General features: G+C 41.5%; 1 protein-coding gene across 3 annotated transcripts in view; it reads left to right on the forward strand.

Annotated features, from left to right (window-relative positions):
- The first annotated feature begins 3,785 nt into the window (after positions 1–3,785).
- Positions 3,786–22,334, forward strand: part of ston2 (stonin 2) — a 117,092-nt gene continuing 98,543 nt past the window's right edge. For 2 of the 3 annotated variants that reach the window (XM_080202215.1, XM_080202217.1), the window contains exon 1: positions 3,786–3,978. The gene's annotated coding sequence lies outside the window, so the exon portion shown is untranslated. Of the gene's footprint in view, positions 3,979–4,127; positions 4,186–22,334 lie in introns of those variants that run through there. The other variant, XM_080202216.1, reaches the window with a different exon arrangement.

Genomic DNA, 22,334 nt, shown 5'->3' on the forward strand with positions numbered 1-22,334 from the left:
GAGGGTGCTTGCTTCTGCCATGGGCTATCTTGTGATTAAACAGGCCAATTCTCAAAGTGCCTATCTTTGGGCACATGGGACTAGAATTTCCACAAGATAGTGGACATCGAAAGTGTAAGATTTGCTTCCTTTTCAATGCAAGGGGAAAGAACAGGGTGTGAGAGATTGGATCGCTCTTTCAAACAACTGGCACAGGCATGGTGGACTGAGTAGCCTCCTTTATTCATTGATTCTTTTGCACCTGTATGCCAAATTTGTGTAAAGATGAAGGATATGCATTTCCAGAGTTTTTCACAACTCAGGCTCTCCCCAAAGTGCTTTTCAATGAAGTACTTTTGAAGCATAGTTACTGTTGTATGTAGGAAATGTAGTCCAATTTATGAACAGCAATCTCTACAAACAGCCATGTGATAATGACCAGATTATTTCTCTTTTTCATTCATTCAAGGTATGAGAGCTCCACTGGCTAGGCCAGCATTTATTTATGAGCTACCTCTTGAAGACCTACAATGTGAGGTAGTTACACTCATAATGCTGTTAGGGTTCCAGGATTTTGACCCAGCGACAGTGATATATTTCCAAGTCAGGATGGTGGATGGCTTGGAGGGGAGCTTCTAGGTGGTGATGTTCCCATTTTTTTGTTGCCCTTGTTCTTTTAGAGTGCAGTGGTCTTGGGGATTAGAAAATGCTTTTGAAAGAGCTTTGCTGAGTTCTTCCAGTTTATCTTTAGATGGTGCACACTGCTGCCACATTGCATTGGTGGTGGAGGGAGTGAATAATTGTGGATGGAGTTCCAATCGAGCAGGCGGCTTTGTCCTGATATCGAGCTTCCTGAGTGTTATTGGACTCTTCCAGACAAGTGGAGAGTATCCTAGCCCACTTTTGATGTGCCTTGTGGATTGTGGAAAGGCTTTGGGGAGTTGGGAGGTGGGATACTTGCCACAGGATTTCCAGACTCTGATATGATCTTGTATCCACAGTATTTTTTAGGCTCGCCCAGTTAACTTTCTGGCTGATGGTAACCCAGAAGTGGGGTATTCAGTGATGGCAAGTCATTGAATTTCAAGGAGCAATGGTTGGAGACATTTGATTTGATTTATTATTGTCACACATATTAGTATATGGTGAAGCGCACTCGCGCACTCTTCAGACGAAGCACATTGTTCATAGGAAAGGAGTAAAACCAAAATGTAGTGATACAGCCATAGCTAGGGTGTAGAGAAAGGTCAACTTAATGTTTGGTAGGTCCAATCAGAAGTCTGATGGCACTAGGGAAGCTGCTCTTGAGTCAGTTTGGTAGGTGTCCTCAGACTTTTGTATCTTTTTTCCCAACGGAAGAAAGTGAAAGAGAGTATGTCTGAGGTGTGTGGGGTCCTTAATTATGCTGGCTGCTTTTCCGAGGCAGTGGGAAGTGTAGACAGAGTCACTGGATGGAAGGCTGGTTTGTGTCATGGACTGGGATTCATTCATGACTCTTTGTAGTTTCTTGCAGTATAAGATAGAGCAGGAGCCGTACCAAACTGTGATACAACTAGAAAGAATGCTTTTTATGATGCATCTATAAAAGTTAGTGAGCGACTTAGTGGACATGCCAAATTTCCTTAGCCTTCTGAGAAAGTAGAGGCATTGGCAGGTTTTCTTAACTAGGGTCAGCGTGGGGGTGCAGGATAGGTTGTCGGTGATCTGGACACGAAAAAACTTGAAGTTCTCAATCTTTTTTACTTTGTCCTCATTGATGTACACAGGAGCATGTCCTCCACTACACTTCCTGAAGTCAGTGACTATGTCCTTCATTTTTTTGACATTGAGGGAGAGACTATTGTCATCACACCAGTTTACTAGATTTTCTATCTCTTTCCTGTACTCCATCTCATCATGGTTTGAGATCTGACACACTATGATGGTGTCATCAGCAAATTCAAAAATCGAGTTGGAGGGGAATTTGGCCACAATCATAAATGTATCAGGAGTATAGTAAGGGACTGAGAATACAGCCTTGTGGGGCACTGGTGTTGGAATGATCATGGAGGAGGCGTTGTTACCTAAACTTATTGATTGCAGTATCAATAACCCCTGCTCTTCTTTGAATGATCTTTTGTGTTCACCTGAGAGGGCAGATGGGTCCTCATTTTTTGTCAAATCTAAAAGACAACACCTTTGACAGCGCAGCTCTCATTCAATCCTGCACTGAGTGAATCAGCCCTGATTACTATGCTCAGTTGATGTGCTCAAATACTGTATATTGCTCGTTGGCAGCTCCTGTAGGAAATCAGTCATACTAAAATAGAGTAGGGAATAGGATTGTCAACCTGAAATAGGGTTGCCAACTGTGATTAAATTTATTCCTGGAGACTTTGCCACATAATGGCATGGTAGCACAGTGGTTAGCACTGCTGCTTCACAGCTCCAGGGACCTGGGTTCAATTCCTGGCTTGGGTCACTGTCTTGTGTGGAGTTTGCACATTCTCCTCATGTCTGTGTGGGTTTCCTCTGGGTGCTCTGGTTTTCTCCCACAGTCCAAAGATGTGTGGGTTAGGTTGATTGGCCATGTTAAAATTGCCCCTTAGTGTCCTGAGATGCTTAGGTTAGAGGGATTAGTGGTAAAATATGTAGGGATATGGGGGTAGGGCCTGGGTGGGATTGTGGTTGGTGCAGACTTGATGGGCTGAATGGCCTGTTTCTGAACTGTAAGATTTCAATGAACTTGCCCAATTGGTTGGCCAACACATCCACCCTTCTGATACACTGTCTTCCTGTGCCAAATCAATGAGTGCATGATGTCAGCCAGGAGGACTTTTACCCCCAACTTTCACTTTTTTTATATCTGCTAAAGAGAAATATTCAAAGGACATGACAGAATTTGTTTTCTTTTTAAAGTCCCAATGATTTTTCTTCAGGGTTGTACATAACCATGTGCTGGATGGAGAATGATCTCCAATTCCTGGCCAATCCAGCCCTGTAAGAAGTCTCACAACAATCCAACCCTATCCTGAAGAGCTGATAACCTCCCCTCTCGCTCCACGGTTTCCACTGTGCATTTTTGTGTCTGTAGGCTGCAAGCACCAGGCCTGAAGAAAAGAAACTCCAAGCTTCCAAGAAGGGCACCAAAAAAGCCCAAAAGGAGGTAACGAAAAGTGGCAAGAAGAAGAGACCCAGGAAGGACTGTTACAGTCTGTACATTTACAAAGTGATGAAACAAGTTCACCCCGACGCCAGTATCTCCTCCATGGCTATGAACATCACGAACTCCTTAGTCAACAATATCATGCAGGGCAGCACAGGCAAGGCTTCCCTCTTCGCCCATTACAACATATGCATCACCAGCAGCTCCCAGTAGAGCCAGACCTTCAAATACCTGCTGCTGCCCGGGGAACTGGCCAAGCACGCTGTGTCGGAGGGGACAAAGCCCCGAAAGCTCGTGGCGTTTGCTACCAAATGAACCTGTTGGACTTTAACCTGGTGTTGCGAGCCTTCCTACTGTGGTGACCAAGTATACCAGCTCCAAGTGAAAATGTACAATGCACTGAGAGAAAAATACACTCGCTGCACCTTCTCCAGCCTCGCGCCACGCCAGCGAGAGAACAACAACCTGCCGGGCCGGGCAACTGACCAGCCACAGGGCTGCGAGGCGGCCGGGCCAATCGCAGGAGAAAGAGGGCGCGGCCAGGCGGACCAATCGGGTTTGGGGAAGGGCGACGGTTGGACGAATCGGAGGCCCCGGGGGCGTGGCGAGCCAATGGGAGGAGCCGGTTGCGAAGAGGTGTCAAGGCAACGGTCTGGAGCATGCGGCTGGGGCGGTGCGCGAGCTGGTAGCCTACACCCGTTCAAATGTCGGTTCAAATCAAACGGCAGTTAACGCAGATCGAGGTCAAGTGAAGAACCGGCCGAGCGTGGGGGAAGGGGAGGAACTACCCATTCAACCCCGACTTAACAGGGGCGGCGATGGAGTGGCGAGAAGGTCCCTGCGCCTGAATGGAGGTGAATGATTGTATGCACTGTGTGTGTTACTCATGAGCAATTATAAATTATCTGTGTCTTTTCAAAGTTCCCCAGCCCCACTGGCGTTTAGCAGGTTGCTGTGTGCGAGCCGCCAGGCTGCCGCTGGGTCCTAGCGCCCCTCACTTTCGGCTCTGAAGGCTTCGGGTCTGAAGGCTTCTCGGGATGACTTTCCAGTTTGATTTGAACGTAAGCATGAACCAAGCAGGAGAAAGCTTTTCCTTGTTACATTCGAACTAAACTCGATAGTGTGAATAAATTTGGAGTTTTTAAAAAAAAATTGGCTGCGTTCATACTTTAGATTTTAGAGGTGGCACAATGGTTAGCACTGCTGCCTTACAGCGTCCGGGACCCGGGTTCGATTCCCGGCTTGGGTCACTGTGTATGTGGACACTGCGCCTTTTCCCCATGTCTGTGTGGGTTTCCTCTGGGTGCTGTGGTTTCCTCCCACGGTCTGAAAGCTGTGCTGGTTAGTTGCATTGGCCATGTTAAATTCTCCCTCAGTGTACCTGGACAGGCGCCAGAGTGTGGCAACTAGGGGATTTTCACAGTAACTTCATTGCAGTGTTATTGGAAGCCTACTGTGATACTGGCAAATAAGCTTTAACTTTAAACTTATGTTTCAACATAATGAAGGTGTGAACAAATATGACTCTTGTGATTACATTCGAACAAGACTCCAAAATATAGGCAAATCTAAATCTTAAAGAAAAATTCAATTACTTTTAACAAAAGGTGATGAACAATATAATATTAGCAAAGTAAATCTTAAAAATGAATCCAAATATCCTTAGTAAGAGTTATTGAACAATATAATATTGACAAAATCTTTGACAAGTTTAAATGACATCTGTAATCTAATTCAGATAATGTCATTCAACAAAAATGTTTCCTATACTTGCACAGGTGCTGAGGATTTCAAACATTTTCTGTTTTGACTTTAATCACATTGACAGGTGCTGAGTATAGTGATTCCAATCCTTTAAGTCTTTAAACTTTTAAAATGCAAAAAATGCCTTTTAAAATTTAAAACTGATCATTAAAAGGGAGGCACACAAAAATGATCCTATGTTGCAGATCTTCTGAAAAATTACAAGGTTGGGTAAACGATCATTTTGCAAAAGTGAACTGTTGCATGATGGAATTTTGCAGAAAAATAGTTGTCAGATCCTTTTCATGAAAAGGACCTATGCTTACTTTGGGTTTTTTTTCACCTCTATTCTGATGGGTAGTGTGAATAATATGGCACTGATTTTACACATTTAAATTTCCACACCCAAGGTAGATGAGAATTTACAAGGATGTGATTGTTAGAAATAGATGCAAATAATAGCAATGCCACATGAAGATAACATGAAGGTAAATTTCCATCAGTAGATCTTTGGTGATAATTACAGAATGATATTTGCTACTCTTACCTAGAATGTGAATTTGAGAATTTGTATATGTCGTTGGTAAAATACCAAGCATAAAATACATTTGAATATGCTTTAGCTCTAGGTGGTTGGAAGTGGTTTGTAATTATTGCAGGATTTCAACAGAGTTGGGAACATTAGGGTGATTGGGTGATTTGAATTTGAGGGGAAATGCAATCCCTGACAAAGTAATTCTTTCCTCCCCAGTAATTTATTGTGGTTTCTTGTATGGTGAAGTCTTACCCAAGCTCAACTGAAATTTGCTTCTGGAAGCTTTCTCTCCTCACAGATGCTGCCAAACCTGCTGAGTTTTTCTAGCATCCTCTATTCTTGTTTCTGATTCCAGCTACTGTTGTATTTTGCTTATTTTGTTGAACTGGTATGGGAAATAGATTCTATTTTTTCTAACAATGTTTTCTGGTGTACAGAAATAAGAGTGTTTACTTTTAAAACTGTTTTCTTTTAAAAACTAGAATGCATGTGCGTTTCTTCCCAATTGTAAACAATTAAGAAATGGGGCAGGGTGTTCATGTATAATGGTCAGAGCAAAGATTGTGTTGGATTATTATAAATTAGGCTTGGAATTTTATTTGCTTTGTGTAGCAAATGGAGTTAAATTAGGCAGATTTTGATTTGACAAATAAGAATACAATGTATATTTTCCTTTCACTATTGTGATGAAACTAAAAGAATATTCCATTGAAACATCACAAAATTAGTGCATCTTAGTTATTCTTTTAAGTATTTCTGTAAATACACTTTTTAGAGTGAGCCTGGGAACAGAAACTTGTGTAAATAAAATCCAAATCTAATGACATGAAATTTCCACTTGAGCATTCTTGGCCACAGTATCAGCTGGTGAGTGAGATATCTTGTTTAATGTTGGTAAGGGTCATGTAACAGTTGAGTTTGAGTCTAACCCTTTTTGAGTTTGACAACTTATGCTCACCTTGCAAAAAATGTAATCAAGGTCTTTTTTTTAATAAACCATCACTTAAGAAATAAAATGAGTGCAACTGCGTACGCATTTTGACATAACCAAATGCAACAAACTGTCTGATCAGCAATTGCTTTCAATCCACTATAAAGTGATGAGGAACTGGAAGCACTCACCATCTATACTATTTTCCTGTATTACTTTTCCTTATCTGAAAGTGACTCATCTGAAGGCTGATACTTCGAAGTAAAATAGAGATACTGTCACCAGCAGGTTTTGCAGAGATTTTAAAAAGTAATGCATGTGTAGAGATGAGTATATGCCTTCAACATCTTTTGAATTATGATAAATTATGCCTCAATCTGCAATGCTGTACATTACCTAAATTCTGAAATCATGAGCTTTTAATTAAGAAAAAGTAAAATGTAAAACGAGCTCTAAATGCATGAAGTCATGCATTCTTGCCATTTGAGTCTTAGTAGTTCTGTCACTTGCCCACCACACCCTCTTGCCTGTACACATTATCTTTCCCCCAGAGAAGGAATAAGTAACCAACCATCATTGTTGCTTTAGTTCTGTTTATCTCTCTAGTGTTTCAATGTATATACTAACCCCCAGAGTTAGAAAATTCATGTCAAGGAATGAGCATGCTGGCAAAAAGAATAATCTTTAAATTAAGATTCAAACTAACAATGTTGTTGGATAATTGATACTTTTCATTAGTTAAGGCAGGTTCATTATTACTTGCGTGGAGAAAAACTGCAGCAGGCGACGGTGCAGAGGGACCTCGGGGTCCTTGTGCATGAGTCGCAAAAACCCAGCTTGCAGGTGCAGCAGGTGGTCAGGAAGGCGAATGGGATGCTGGCCTTCATCGCGAGGGGGATTGAATATAAAAGTAGGGAGGTCTTGCTGCGGCTGTATAGGGCATTGGTGAGGCCGCAGCTGGAGTACTGTGTGCAGTTTTGGGCGCCGTACTTACACAAGGATATTTTGGCCTTGGAGGGAGTGCAGAGGAGGTTTACTAGGATGATGCCGGAGTTGAGGGGGTTGAGTTATGAGGAGAGGCTGAATAAATTAGGCTTGTACTTGTTAGAGTTTAGAAGAATGAGGGGAGATCTCATTGAGACGTATAAGGTGATGAATGGGATGGATAGGATAGAGGTGGAGAGACTCTTCCCACTCAGAAAGGATAGTAGGACTAGGGGGCACAGCCTCAAGATAAAGGGGGGGCGGTTTAGAACGGAGTTGAGGAGGAACTTCTTCACTCAAAGGGTGGTGAACCTCTGGAATTCTCTGCCCGTTGAAGTGGTGGAGGCTACCTCGCTAAATATTTTTAAGACGCGGGTTGATGGGTTTTTGATGAGAGGGGATTAAGGGTTATGGGGAGAGGGCGGGAATGTGGAACTGAGCCACGACAGATCAGCCATGATCTTATTGAATGGCGGGGCAGGCTCGAAGGGCTAGATGGCCTACTCCTGCTCCTATTTCTTATGTTCTTATTATACAAGTGCAAAGCGTGTCAATCTATCTTCACTATAAATTCCAGGACTTCTGGGGTCGCCTTGATTCCTTGAACCTGGCCTCTTGGCTCACAATGTATTTTGAGATTTTAGCTCAGCCAACTAACTCTAACATACATACAATTTGCTTTGCAGTTTTAAGATTCCAGGCTAACACATGACTTCCTAGTCTACCTTAATTGCTGAAGTTTCTCGGCCACCTTAACTGCTGAAGCCTAGTGAGCCTATCAGCAGCAAACATGGGAACGAAACAGCCTGTGATTGGAGGAGTAGCCCCACACAGATTCTTTCATTCAAACTTACCTATTTGACAGCCATTCTGAAGATTGATTGCAGCCAGCCCTCAGGCTGTATGGTGGCCAACCCTGCTTTAGTCGCCAGCCAAGCCCAATTCTAGGTTCTAGTGGCAACCGCATTACCTGTGAAAATTGCTGGTCAGCTGGCAATGTCTGACACAATCCTACTTTTCTACACTTATAAGCCACGTAGAATGAGAAAATTCATTTACAATGAGATAGAAAATGAACTTTTATTTGAATTACATGCTGGAATGTTAGATGGAATGTTCAGTATTCATTCTTGAATTCTAGAAAAGCTGGCAAATCACATATTTCAATTCGTTAATTTATTGCAAAATATAAATTTTTGCAAATGCAGTTCTGCGAAACCATCTGTTTTGAATTTTTTTAATGGAGTGTTTTGACTTGGTGCATGTTGTGCAATTCCAGCTCCCTGTAGATGCCTAGAAATATTACTGAATTCAGTGACTTAAGGGTGAGAAGCTACCTTTAGGCACACACCTTAAAATTTACCTCAAATTAAGCTTTTGATAATTTGCCCTAATGTCTGCCTTCATTGGATGGGTGTTTTCTTTTATAATGCTTCTGTGAAACACTTAAAATGTTTCATTATGTTAATGGTGTTATATAAACATAAGTTCTTGTCATGCCAGAATAACTGCAGGTGGCAATACTTCATGGAATTACGTATCCAACAGGATATCTACTTCTTGATGGCAAGGCCTTTGTTACAAGAGGTTCTTTTAGGTAAGAGGAATGCTTAGGAGTATACTTCGTGATGCCTAAGACAAAACTAGCATTTATGGCACCTTCAGTGAAATGCTGAAAGGGCTTCACAGGAGCAGTAGTGTAAAGTTGCACTCAGGCTTTTCACATGTTTATTGTTGTATTAGCTGAAGATAGATAATTGGAGAATTAATTAAGAGAATTGAACTTTTAAACCAATGGTGCAACCCATGGAGTAGTTAGGCTGGATGAATTGCATACTCCTCCCATCCCTTTTGTAATAAAGCCTGTTGTGTTGTATATCTGTATGTAGTTATGTTTCACAAATAGTTACTGTTCAAAACCTATGCCTCTGAAGAAACCTCTTAGACAATTGTAACAATATACAATTTAGCGGCAGCAGATGAAGGACTCCAAAATGTCTGAAGATAAAAAAAGAAATCATCTGCAATCCGACCTGTTTAAAAAAAATTACATGATGAGAGACTTTAATGAAACAATTGAAAAGCTCCATAACTGATGTGGTTGAGAGGCAGAGAAGAAATCAACTGCGGCTCAAGAAGGACTCCACCTTAGAACATGGAGGTTGTGTAAATCCTGATTGAAAAGCAGAGTCGAAGAACTTAGTGAAAGCACAGAAGAATGAACAAATGTTTTAAAAAAAAAACTTTTAAAAGCTTCTAAGCAAGGCACAGTAACCAGGCAGCACTGGAAGATGTTTCATTTTTAAGTGCATAGCCTCGGTTCAGAGTCGACGCTGTTGCATGTATTGACCATCTGATAGAAAATAAAATCAGCTACTGAATTTGATTCACCAGCGACAATAAAGTAATTATCTGGCCTTAATCACTTTAGCCATTTTATTTTGAGATTCTGAAATGGTTCTGAAATGTCAGTAACCTTGACAGTTAATCTATTACTGCAGCACTATTTAAAAGATTTAAGGCCTGCCCCTCCTGACTGAAAACAAAGATGGATTCAGAATCTCACGTGAGAATACTATCCACCAGATACACAGCACATACTCTTGCAACTCAGCCAAAATTGTCTACCTGATACGCTGCAGGAAAAGATGTCCCGCGGCATGGTACATTGGCGAGACCAGGCAAATGCTATGACAATGGATGAATGAACACTGCTTGGCAATCACTAGGCAGGACTATTCCCTTCCTGTTGGAGAACACTTCAGCAGTCAAGGGCATTCAGCCTCTGATCTTTGGGTAAGCGTTTTCCAAGGCAGTCTTTAAGACACATGAGAACGCAGAATCGCCGAGCAGAGACGGACAGCTAAGTTCTGCGCACGAGAACAGCCTAAATCAGGATCTTAGGTTCATGTCACACTGTCTGTAACTCCCATGACTTGTCTGGGCTTGCAAAATCTTAGTAACTGTGCTGGCGTGAGACAATACACACCTTTTACGTGTGCTTAACCCTCTCTCCATTTGCATCGTCTGTACTTGTAAAGACTTGATTGATTACCTATTAAGACTTGCATTCCAACCATTATCTTGTTAATTGAGTTTGTGTCTGTGTATGCCCTGTTTGTGAAACAAATCCTGCACTCACCTGATGAAGGAGCAGCGCTCCAAAAGCTCATGCTACTAAATAAACCTGTTGGACTTTAACCTGAAACTACTTCCTGTGCCTACCCCAGTCCAACGCCAGCAACTCCACAATGATTTGGGCAGGTGGAAAGGCCAGATCAGACTCAGAATTGGGCACGTAAGAGATTTTCACAATACAGAATTGCATCAAGATGAATAATAAAGCAGAGGGCTGAGCAAGTTAATATGTTGTGTTCAATTTATATAATTGCAGAGAATGTGGTCAGACAAGGTATTAATGTTAACTGTAAATTTGCAGAGGTGATAAAATACTTTAACCTATGGAATAACAACATCTTGGAAAGGGCAAAGTTTTATGGAAGAATCCAAAAGCCTGGAAAACCTCTGGATGCTTTGTACAAGTTGGCTGAAGACTGTGAATATGGTGATCTTTAAGACTGAGCTGATACAAAACCACACTGTAATTGAGGTTACTGACAATGTCCTTTCTAACTTGCTTCAATCCAAAGACTATTTAACTTTCGAGAAGGTGATTATATATTGTCAGACATTTTGGGGTCCATTGTCAATATAGAACCATATTAAGAAGGGAAGAAAAACCATGTTATAGAACACCTCCAATGACGATACAGCTCATTAAACAATGAAATGCAAAAGATATTCTAGAAACTGTATGCAATTAAAACTCAAGACAGTGGTAAACCATGCCAATGCGGTAGCACCAAAAAGCCTCAAAGGTGTGAACAGCATCCTACAAGCACAGCAGAACACTTTCACTGGAAAAGGTTGGGGTACTGGGAAAAAAGTGCAGATCAAAATACTGTAAACATAGAGGGCCACCAGCAATCTTTGCACAAAAACCCACTAATGCATTAGAAGAGTTGCACCAAGATGAACAATGCTTCCTTGGCAAGGTTAAAGATCCCAGATATACCTTCTGGAAAGCTGACATATGCAACAATGGATACATTACTAATTTTAAGTTAGATGCAGGAGTAGATAGAGCAGTCCTGTGTGATAGAGAATCGTGGTTGGTTAACCAATGTCTGCAGTCATCTACAACATAGGCTCAGTGAGGTGAGACAGAGAAGGAGTGAGTATATTTGGTTTGAAGTATATTTGGAGCACTGTGTGCATTTTTGGGCGCCGCACCTGCGCAAAGATATTTTGGCCTTGGAGGGAGTGCAGAGGAGGTTTACTAGGCTGATACCGGAGTTGAGGGGGTTGAGCTATGAGGAGAGGCTGAATAAACTGGGCTTGTACTCGTTAGAGTTTAGAAGAATGAGAGGAGATCTCATTGAGACGTATAAGATGATGAATGGGATGGATAGGAGGATAGAGGTGGAAAGACTCTTCCCGCTCAAAAAAGACAATAGGACTAGGGGGCACAGCCTCAAGATAAAAGGGGGGCGGTTTAGAACGGAGTTGAGGAGGAACTTCTTCACTCAAAGGGTGGTGAATCTCAGGAATTCTCTGCCCGTTGAAGTGGTGGAGGCTGCCTCGCTAAATATTTTTAAGACGCGGGTTGATGGGTTTTTGATAGGAGAGGGGATTAAGGGTTATGGGGAGAGGGCGGGAAAGTGGAACTGAGCAGCGACAGATCAGCCATGATCTTATTGAATGGCGGGGCAGGCTCGAAGGGCTGGATGGCCTACTCCTGCTCCTATTTCTTATGTTCTTATGTTCTTAAGTGGGAATTCAGTACATAGGGGGAAGTAAGTGCTTTAGGTAAGGTTCACCGCAAGAAGTGTGACTTAGAATAGTGCTGGGATTTGGGTAATTAAGGGAGTTATGATGGAAGGGAAAGAGATGCTCTTCTGCTTTCTAACTTTCTCAGCCTTCAGGAAGTGGTCTTACTATCTTACAGGAGAAGAAGCTAGTTTATTTGGTGAGTATCTGGTAAGTGACTAAATCTTATTCTATTCATAATGTTCAAAATAGTCTAGCAACTGGTAGTAAGGTTATAAAATATATAACCTTTAAAAGAACATTAAATGAATAAAATAGCTAATTAGAACACACACTGGATGGCCGGGTGGGTGATGAGTTCTTGATAAGAGAGGGGATTAAGGGTTATGGGGAGAGGGCGGGAAAGTGGAACTGAGCCACAACAGATCAGCCATGATCTTATTGAATGGCGGGGCAGGCTCGAAGGGCTAGATGGCCTACTCCTGCTCCTATTTCTTATGTTCTTATTATGTTCTTATGAGTCACAGCTGCAGCAGGTGTGTACTCTACTGGATGTCAGTTTGATCCAGGCCAAACATGTCTGCAAGAAGTGTTTGAAATTTGAGCACCTTTGCTTCAGAGTTTATGAACTGGAGACTGAACTACAGATACTGCAATGCATCAGGGAGGGGAAAGTTACCTGGATTCTTTGTACCAGGATGTAGTCACACCTCTAAGACCAAGTCTTCTGATGTGCTCAGGGGCAAGGAGTATGAGTGAAGCAGATAAAGGGGCTCAGAGGGCAGGAGCCTCAGTCTTTTCAATTGTCCAATATGTTTGAGGTTTTGTTTTCAGCTTGATTGGATAAGAATGGGGCTGCAGATGGATGAACTAACTGATCATGGCATCATGTTGCAGTCAACTATTCAAGTGCGGGGAGCAACAAAGAATATGGTGGTAGCCGGGGATTGTACAGTCAGAGATTGACACAGTTCTCTGTAATAACTCCATGTCATTAGGAAAACATTAGAAGCTATATTAAAGAAATTATAGCAAGGCACTTGGACAAGTTTAAAGTAGTTGTCAACATGGTGTTGTGAAAGAGAAATCACGTTTAAACAACTAATTGGTGCTCTTTGAGGAAGCAATGTGTTGTGCAAAAGAGGATGTACCACATTAAAAGCTACTGTGGAAAATAAAAGCTCATGGTATAAGGAGATAACGTATTTGATTTGATTTATTATTGTCACATGTATTAGTATACAGTGAAAAGTATAGTTTCTTGCCAGCTATATAGACAAAGCATACCTCTCGTAGAGAAGGAAACGAGAGAGTGCAGAATGTAGTGTTATAGTCATAGCTAGGGTGTAGAGAAAGGTCAACTTAATGTAAGGTAGGTCCAGTCAAAAGTCGGTTGACAGCAGGGAAGAAGCTGTTCTTGAGTCAGTTCGTATGTGTCCTCAGACATTTGGTATCTTTTTCCCAATAGAAGAAGGTGGAAAAGAGTATGTCCAGGATGCATGGGGTCCTTAATTAAGCTGGCTGCTTTTCCAAGGCAACAGGAAGTGTAGATGGAGTCAATGGATGTGTGATGAACTGGGCTTCATTCACGACCCTTTGTAGTTCCTTGCAGTCTTGGACTGAGCAGGAGCCATACCAAGCTGTGATACATCCAGAAAGAATGCTTTCTATGGTGTGTCTGTAATAGTTGGTGAGAGTCATAGCTGACATGCCAAAGTTCCTTAGCCTTCTAAGAAAGTAGAGGCTTGGTAGGCTTTCTTAACTATAGCGTCGGCATGGAGGGACCAGGACTGGTTGTTGGTGATCTGGATACCTGAAAACTTGAAACTCTCAACCATTCCTATTTCACCCCCATCAATGTAGACAGGAGCATGTACTCTGCTACGCTTCCTGACATTGTCTACCTCCTTATTTTGGTTATGTTTTGTAATATTGAACAATAAGTGTAAATTCTCTAAGACCTTCATTTGGTTTTTAGATCATTTTGAGCAGCAAAGGCATCATGGCAGACCCACGTAAAACAAAGACAACCAGTGAATTTCAAAAACACTCATCCATTCTGGATCGCCAATGACTCCTGGTCAGAGTAAACCAGCTTGTAAAATTTTTGGTGAACCTGGCACAAGTCTTAGAGCCCTTGCGACACCTAGTGAAAAAGGCCCAAGCATGGTGTTCAGATACACATCAGGAGAAAAGATTTAATCAGAACAAAGACATGCTGCCCTTACCAGATATCCTGGTTCATTACGACCATTTCCTGCCAGCCATAATCACAGCAGATGCCTCATCAACAGAACTAGGTGCAATCCTGTTCCAACAGCAGTTGGATGGATGCTGCTGACTGGTATATTACATGTCTTGGGCACTCACAGACACACGCATTAGGTATGCAGTTATAGAAAGAGGGTCTCGCATTTACGTGGGCTTGAGCTATGTTCTTTGACTATATCATTGGGCTAAAAATCGTCATGAAGACAGATCACAAGCCATTAGTCTCACTACTGGTTGAGGAGGAACTCACCAGAATTCAGAGATTCCAGTTGTGCCCCATGTGCTTTGCTCACGAGACAGTATACGTACAGGGGAAGCATCAGATGCTTGCAGACAGGGCTACATTCGACCATCCCATGACACAAAATGTTAATCTGAGGTACAGTCTATTCCTAGTTTGTGACAGCACAACTGCCAGTAACCTCTACAACAGATATACCAAGAGTGGATGCAAGACAGAGTGCATCTGTGTTCGTCAATACTGCTTACAAAAGAGCCACAGCAGTGTCCTGATGGTACTGTCATTAAAAAGGTGTGCTTTTAAGTATCAGAATTACCACATCACAATTAATGACCTGCTGGTATGTCAGTTGATCATTTGTGTCTTGCTTTGACTGGAGATTTTGCATATTATACACTAAGGATATTTGGGCATTACTAATTGCAGAGCGTGAGTCCAGTCTGTAGTTTGGTGACCAGGAATATCAAGAGTAATCAAATTAGATGATTTTAGGGCAGCACAGTGGTTAGCACAGCTGCCTCAAAGTGCCAGGGACTCTGATTTGATTCTGAGCTCGGGTCACTGTCTGTGTGGAGTTTGCACTTTCTCCTTGTTTCTGCGTGCGTTTCCTCCGGGTGCTCCTCGCACAGTCTGAAGGGCGTACTAGTTAGGTACATTGATTTGAACAGGCGCCATAGTATGGTAACTTGGATTTTTACAGTAACTTCATTGCAGTGTTAATGTAAGCCTTACTTGTGACTAATAAGTAAACTTTTAACTTTAAACTGTCAGATGTGTGCATTGTATCAAGCAGTCCAGAGGAAGCCCATTAGCCGCACACAGTTCCCTACCAGACTGTGGGAATGGATCTATTATGCACAGTGGCTAATACTACTTCATTGTCAACTGCTTCACTAGATGGATTGAGGTGAGGCATTTAAGCAAAGCAACCACAGGTTGTTGAAAGATGTCTTTGTGATACATGGTGTTCTGGTACCAGGTGGTATCCAGCAATGACCAGCTAATGACTACAGATTTCAATACTTCACCAGCTCCTGATGGTATTCACATTTACTCATTCCACTGCAGTGCAGCTTGGCACCATCAGAGCTGAGTACTTCATGCTCAGCTTCTGTTGCTGCCCAAGAAGTAATTCCACGGTTGGCAGCCTGAGACTGTCAGAAGGTTCAGGACTGAGTACAGTCCTGAAAAAGCAGCAAACCAGAAACCTATCCAAGCTGAACGATTGGAAACAAGGTTTGGATCAGAGACTTGACAAAGATGTTATTGTCCTAAGGCATGAAGATCAATCGTGGTCCTATTCGATACATACCACAGAAGGCAAGGCACAATACGAAGGAAAAAGAACAGTCTTATCTGCATTCCTGAAGGAGAACTTTCAATCATATAGTTGGGCGAGCCGGATGTAAAACTTCAAAGAAACAAAACATCAAAGGCTGCAGCTTCTGAAGAGCAGTCAAGTCAGAACAAAGATCCAAGTTGAGACTCCAGTTTCAAAAAAAACATGATCAGAGGGAATCATGAAACCTCCAGACCGTTTAAATCTCTGAGGTCATAGACTTGAGTGGTGAAGGAGGAGCATGTAAATATATTTGGATAAAGACTTGCGGGTGGCGTGGGATGGTGGGGGAAAGAGGTGTAGTATTGTGTTCAAGACTGAAAGGGTTGATTGGGGCTGGAGTAAAGGGAGTCACATGACTAGTAGTCTGGTAGTGATCGGAATGGGGAAAGTTCATGGCTTGGATTGAAGAAGCCTACTGACTTAGAAACCCTACAGTGCAGAAAGAGGCCATTTGGCCCATTTGAATCTGCACCAACCACAATCCCACCAAAATCCTACGACTTCTGTATATGGTTAATAAATAGTTACTGTTCAGTCTATGCCTCGGAAACTCTTCCTTAGAAAACCTGAACAATATGCAACATTTTATTGTGGACTAAGTGGGCAGTTATTTAATCTGTATTCTTGAGTTGCAAAGTGTCCTGCCATCAAAGGAAAAAAAAAGCTTGATCTTTAATCTGTGATACTTGATTCTGGGATCAGAAAATTCTCTCCAATAAAATTTGTCTTTGTCTTCTGTCACATAATGTAGAGTTCCTGTCACAAATGGTTAGTTTGAGGAGTCGCGCCTTTCTTTGTTAGCAACTATCTCTAGAGATAGCTTTGTAGAAAAAGCAGGAGTTACTTCCCTGAACTACTGATGGTACTTCCGATTGAGTGTTTTGAAGGAAAATAGTCCTTCAGTGCAAATTTCTGACAACAGTTTAGTGTTAATGTCACTAAGTAGTTAATAGAGACTTCTGTACCCATACTTATTTTCATTGTGAAATATTACTATCTTCTCACCCTTTATCACATTTACCTTGCTTGTTCAGAGATTTTGTTATAAGCGTACTATGTTCTTTCATCAAAAATCTGTTCTTTTTATGTGGTTTACTGTGCTCATGTTCCTCCAGAAGCATTTTTTTTCTGACCCTCTATGTCCCTATGTTAAATGTAAGAACATAAATAGAAGCAGGAGTAGGCCATCTAGCCCTTCGAGCCTGCCCCGCCATTCAGTTAGATCATGGCTGATCTGAAGTGGCTCAGTTCCACTTTCCCACTTTCTCCCCATAACCCTTAATTCCCTTGCCTACCAAAAACCTATCCACCCGTGTCTTAAATATATTTAGCGAGGTAGCCTCTACCACATCAATGGGCAGAGAATTCCAGAGATTCACCACCCTTTGAGTGAAGAAGTTCCTCCTCAACTCCTTTCTAAAATGCCCCCCCCCCCCCCCCCCCACCCCCAGCTTATCTGGAGGCTGTGCCCTCTTGTCCTATGTTAGTTGTATGAGTTGCAGATAAATTGCGCTGCCACTCTGAAGTCAGTGGAATTAAAGTCAGAGGTTATAATGGGCAGCAACTGATTGATGACCAGCTGATTTATTTCCCCAAAGTCAAAATAATCTATTTCTGCGTCAGATTGCTGCCTTGCTTTCAGTATTAATGTAGAACGTCGCAGTGCTGCTTCATAAAATTAGTTGGATGCTTATTTCTTTGCTGTTTGTACTGTTACATTGCTACCACAACACAAAACACAACATTTAAGCAAATCTTATTTTGGTTCAGCTTAAGTCCTTTAAAATAAGAGACTTAAATAGCAATTTTGTGCCTAGGATTGAAGTGAGGTTTCAAAATATTAAAATGCATAATATAGATAGACAACACTTTGCAAATGCAATCTACTCATTCTATTTGGAAATCATTTCATTCAATTCTGAGCTGAGCAAAAGAAGTTCCTGGTGCATTTCTAATGCATTTGCTTAAATCGATTTTACTGAATTATTCAAAACAAGACTTTTGTAGACTTGGTGGTGGTGTTTAGTACTTTATGTTGTGTTAAAATAGCAATGAGGAAGAAAGCCATCTTAGATCTAATTTAAAGTTCGGCTGGGGAGGCAGTGGCCTAGTGGTATTATAATTATTAGACTATTAATCTAGAAACTCAGCTGATGTTTTGGAGACCCAGATTCGAATCCCACCACGGCAGATGGTGGAATTCGAATTCAGTACAAATATATGGAATTAAGAATCTACAGATGACCATGAAACCATTGTCAATTATCAGAAAAATCCTTCTGGTTCACTAATGTCCTTTTTAGGGAAGGAAATTGACCTTCCTTAACCTGGTATGGCCTGTATGTGACTCCAGAACCACAGCAATATGATTGACTCTCAACTGCCCTCAGATAACCAGGGATGGGCAATAAATGCTGGCCAGCCAGCGACACCATGTCCTACAAATGAATAAATTCATGTGTTATTGAGTTTAATTAAAAATATACTGTTCCAAAAATAAATGCATGTTTTATGTTCCAATTTCTTATTAAAAAACTGGTAACTTACCTGAGATATTGTGCCTGTCTAGTTTAATATTCTGGATACATGATGTTTGGAAAGAGATTTCAGACATCTTGAAGTTTCTATAGCAAATTTGAATGACAGTCCTTAAATTCTAGCTTACAATTGTCAATGTTAGTAGAAAAGCACGGCAGTAGGAATTGAAGTCTGTGGAGAGAAAATAGAATTTCATGAAAATATATGCTAGCTTTTTAATAACATATATTTAATATAATGAAGTTCAAGAATTTTCAATATTGCACAAAATATGTGCTTATAATAGAACATAGATTGAGGAAAAAGAGACTTGGTGCTTAAAGGTTAAAAGTGAGGATAGAAGCTGGGATAAATTTATTTATGCAATAGGTTTTTGGAGCAGAAAGCTTTGCCACAGCAAATGGTTGAGGCATAGATCGTTTAAGGAAACATTGGCAAAAGGTTTGAAGCAGAGGGAGATAGAATATGGAGAGAAAGAGCAGGATAGTTAGCTTAGTTTTGGATTGTTCTCAAAAGGCCAAATGACTGCTGTAAGCTTCTAACATTCTAAATCATTCTTTCTTTGGGAGGTCTTTCCATTTGAGAATTTTTTTTTCCTCTGAAATGCTTTGCTATGACTGCTACTTGACTATTAAAGGGCAAAATTAGTAAAAGCAAACAAAGCTATTGATTTTAACCGATGGAGTCAAATGAGGTCAGTTGAAAACAATAAATGGTCAAGTGACATGGAGACCTGGCCCTTAGCCAATAAAAATAAGCAGTGTTGAGTAACATGTAGACTATTTGCACATTAATGTTGAGTGGTGAGTTTTTCTGCACTTGGCCAACTGCAAATGAGCTTGAGGCCACTTTCTCTGTTTGTCCATTGAAGTGAATGAGTAGAGTGATGCCAGCCCTAAAGTCCAATTAGTGGAAGCAAGTGAGATCAACTGATAGGCAACTTGAACTGCAAAGTTGAATGCTACAAGGCCTGAAGTTTAAATGTAAGGACTCAGATTTACATGACATGCAGCCCAGGGCTTATCTAATGCAAAAAAACCACTTGGGGTACTGGGGCTAGCTGACATAACACACAGTGTCCTGTACATAAGGAGCAGGACAAATTAAACTTGCTAAACTACTGTCCTGTCAGTCTATTCTCAATCATCAACAAAGTGATGGAAGGGGCCATCAATAGTGCTATCAAGGGGCACTTATTTAGCAATAACATGCTCACTAACAATCAGCTTGATTCCACCAGGGCCACTCAGTTCCTGACTTCAGTATAGCCTCCATCCAAACATGGATGAAAGAGCTGAATTCAAGAGGCAAGGTGAGAGTAACTGTCCTTGACATAAAGGCAGCATTTGACTAAGTATGGTACCAGGGAACCCTAGCAAACCTGGAGTCCATGGGATTCAAAGCAAAAACTCCTGTTAGAATCATACCTAGTACAATGGAAGATGATTGTAGTTGTTGGAGTTCATTCGGCTTTGTCCCAGGCCACTAGAAGAGTTCCTTGGTCATGTCCTTGGCACAACTATCTTTAGCTGCTTCATCAATGACTTTCCCTCTGTCATAAGGTCAGAAGTGGGGCTGTTCACTCATGTTCCGCACCATTCGCAACTCCTGGGATACTGAAGAATCTGTGCCCATATGCAGCAGGACCTGGACAATTTTCAGGGTTGGCAAGCTATGTTCACACCACACAAGCAATGACCATCTTCAACAAGCAAATATCCAGCCAATCCTGCATTGACACTCAATGGCGTTATCATCACTGAATCCCCAACTATTAACAATCTGCAGGTCACCATTGATCAGAAACTGAATTGGAACAACCATATAAATAGCGTGACTACAAAAGCAGGTCAGAGGCTAGGAATCCAGCAACAAGTAACTCCCTTCCTGACTTCCCAAAGCCTGGCTAGAATATACCAAATATATGTTATGGAATACTCCCCACTTGCCTGGATGAGTGCAACACCAAAAACACTCAAACTCCACACCATCGAAGATAGATAAAGCAAATTTCTTGATCAGCCCCCCACTACCTTAAACATTCACTCCCTTCACAGTGCACAGTGGCAGCAGTGTGTACCAACAATGAGAAGCATAGCAGCAACTCACCAAGGTTCCTTTGACAGCATCTTCCAAACCTTTGACCTATACCATCTAGAAGAGTAAGAACAGCAGATGCATGGGAATACCACTACCTGCCAGACCTCTATCAAGCCACCCACCATCCTGACTTGGAACTAATATTGCTATTCCTTTGCTGCCTCTAGTTCAGAATCCTGGAACTCCTTCCCTAAAGATGCACTGCAGCGATTCAAGAGGGTAGCTCACCACTTTTTCAAAGATAATGGGGATTGGCAATAAATGCTGGCTTAGCCAGCAAAGCCCATGTCCGGAAATAATAAAGTGAGGTTGAGTGACGTGCAGCTCTAAATTTGGCTAATGGAAGGAAATGAGGTTGAATGATACCCAACTGGCCATGGCTAATGCAAACAAATTAGTTTTAAGTGAGTTGTTGTCCTCGGGATGACTTATTCATAAAGATTTTTTTCATTTCTGTTTAGCACCATAAATACCTTCTAATAAGTAAATATTTCTGTTTTAAAGTGTTCTGCAGAATAACAATTATTCCTTTGGGAAATTCCACCCACTGTTAAACAAAAGGTCTGGAGTTAAGGGCAACAAACTTCTGTTTCCTGTTTTGAACTTGTCACAACTTTTTTTTTCTTTTGGAAGATAACGCTGGTGGTGTGTTGCAATGTGGGCACTAAAGTATGTGTGTGTGTGTGTGTGTGTGTATTTTGTTTGTGAAATAACTTTTTTCTCAAGTCCTAATGATCAAAACTTGATCTTTTTGATAGATTGTATTGAGGTAGCTTTGCAGATTTTGTTAGATTTACAGCAGGGAGTATAGGATTTTGGAGCTCTGTATGCCAGTATCCTGTGCTAACCACATGGTTTTAATGGATGAACAAAAATCTTTTTTAATACAATGCATTTTTTTCTTCATGGTATGTGAGTGTCATTGGCAATGCCAGCATTTATTGCTCTTCCCTAATTGCCCATGAAGTTAGTGGTAAGCTGTCACCTTGAATCGCAGCAGTCCATGTAGTAAAGGAACACACACAATATAATTAGGAAGGGAGTTCTAGAACTTTGACCCAATGACAGTGAAGGAACAGTAACATACTTCCAAATCAGGATGGTGTGTTTTTGAATGGGAACCTGCAAAAGACGGTGACCCCAGCTGTCTGCTGCCCTTGTCCTTCTAGATGGTAGTAATCATGGGTTTGGAAGGTGCTGTTAAACAAGGCTTGGCAAGTTACTGCAATGCATCTGGTAGGTGGTGCACACTGCTGCAACTGTCCATCAGCGACTGAAAAAATAAATGCTTAAAGTGATGAATTGAGTGCCAATCAAACAGGCTGCTTTGTTCAGGCTGGAGTTTATGAATGCATGAATGTGGAGCAGAAGTTGCCAATCAGCTTCTCAACTCTGAGCTACCATTCTATAAGAACATGGCTGATCCAACAGTGGGCTCAACTCTACATCTCCATCTACCTTGGTCACCTTTGACTCCCTCGTTAGTCAAAAATCTGTCTATCTCTGCCTTTAAAAAGTGTATTTAAGTGAGTGATGGAGCTGTACTCATCTAGATAAGTGGTGTGTATTCCTTCATTGTCCTGATTTTTGCTTTGTAAATGGTGGACAGACTGTTCCATGAAAATACAAATCTGAAATGAAACAGGAAATGCTGGAAATATGCAGTGGGTCAGACAGCATGATGCCAAAAGAAAC

The sequence above is a fragment of the Carcharhinus amblyrhynchos genome, chromosome 14 (assembly GCF_965287045.1).
Source record: "Carcharhinus amblyrhynchos chromosome 14, sCarAmb.v2.hapA, whole genome shotgun sequence".
NCBI lineage: Eukaryota > Metazoa > Chordata > Chondrichthyes > Carcharhiniformes > Carcharhinidae > Carcharhinus > Carcharhinus amblyrhynchos.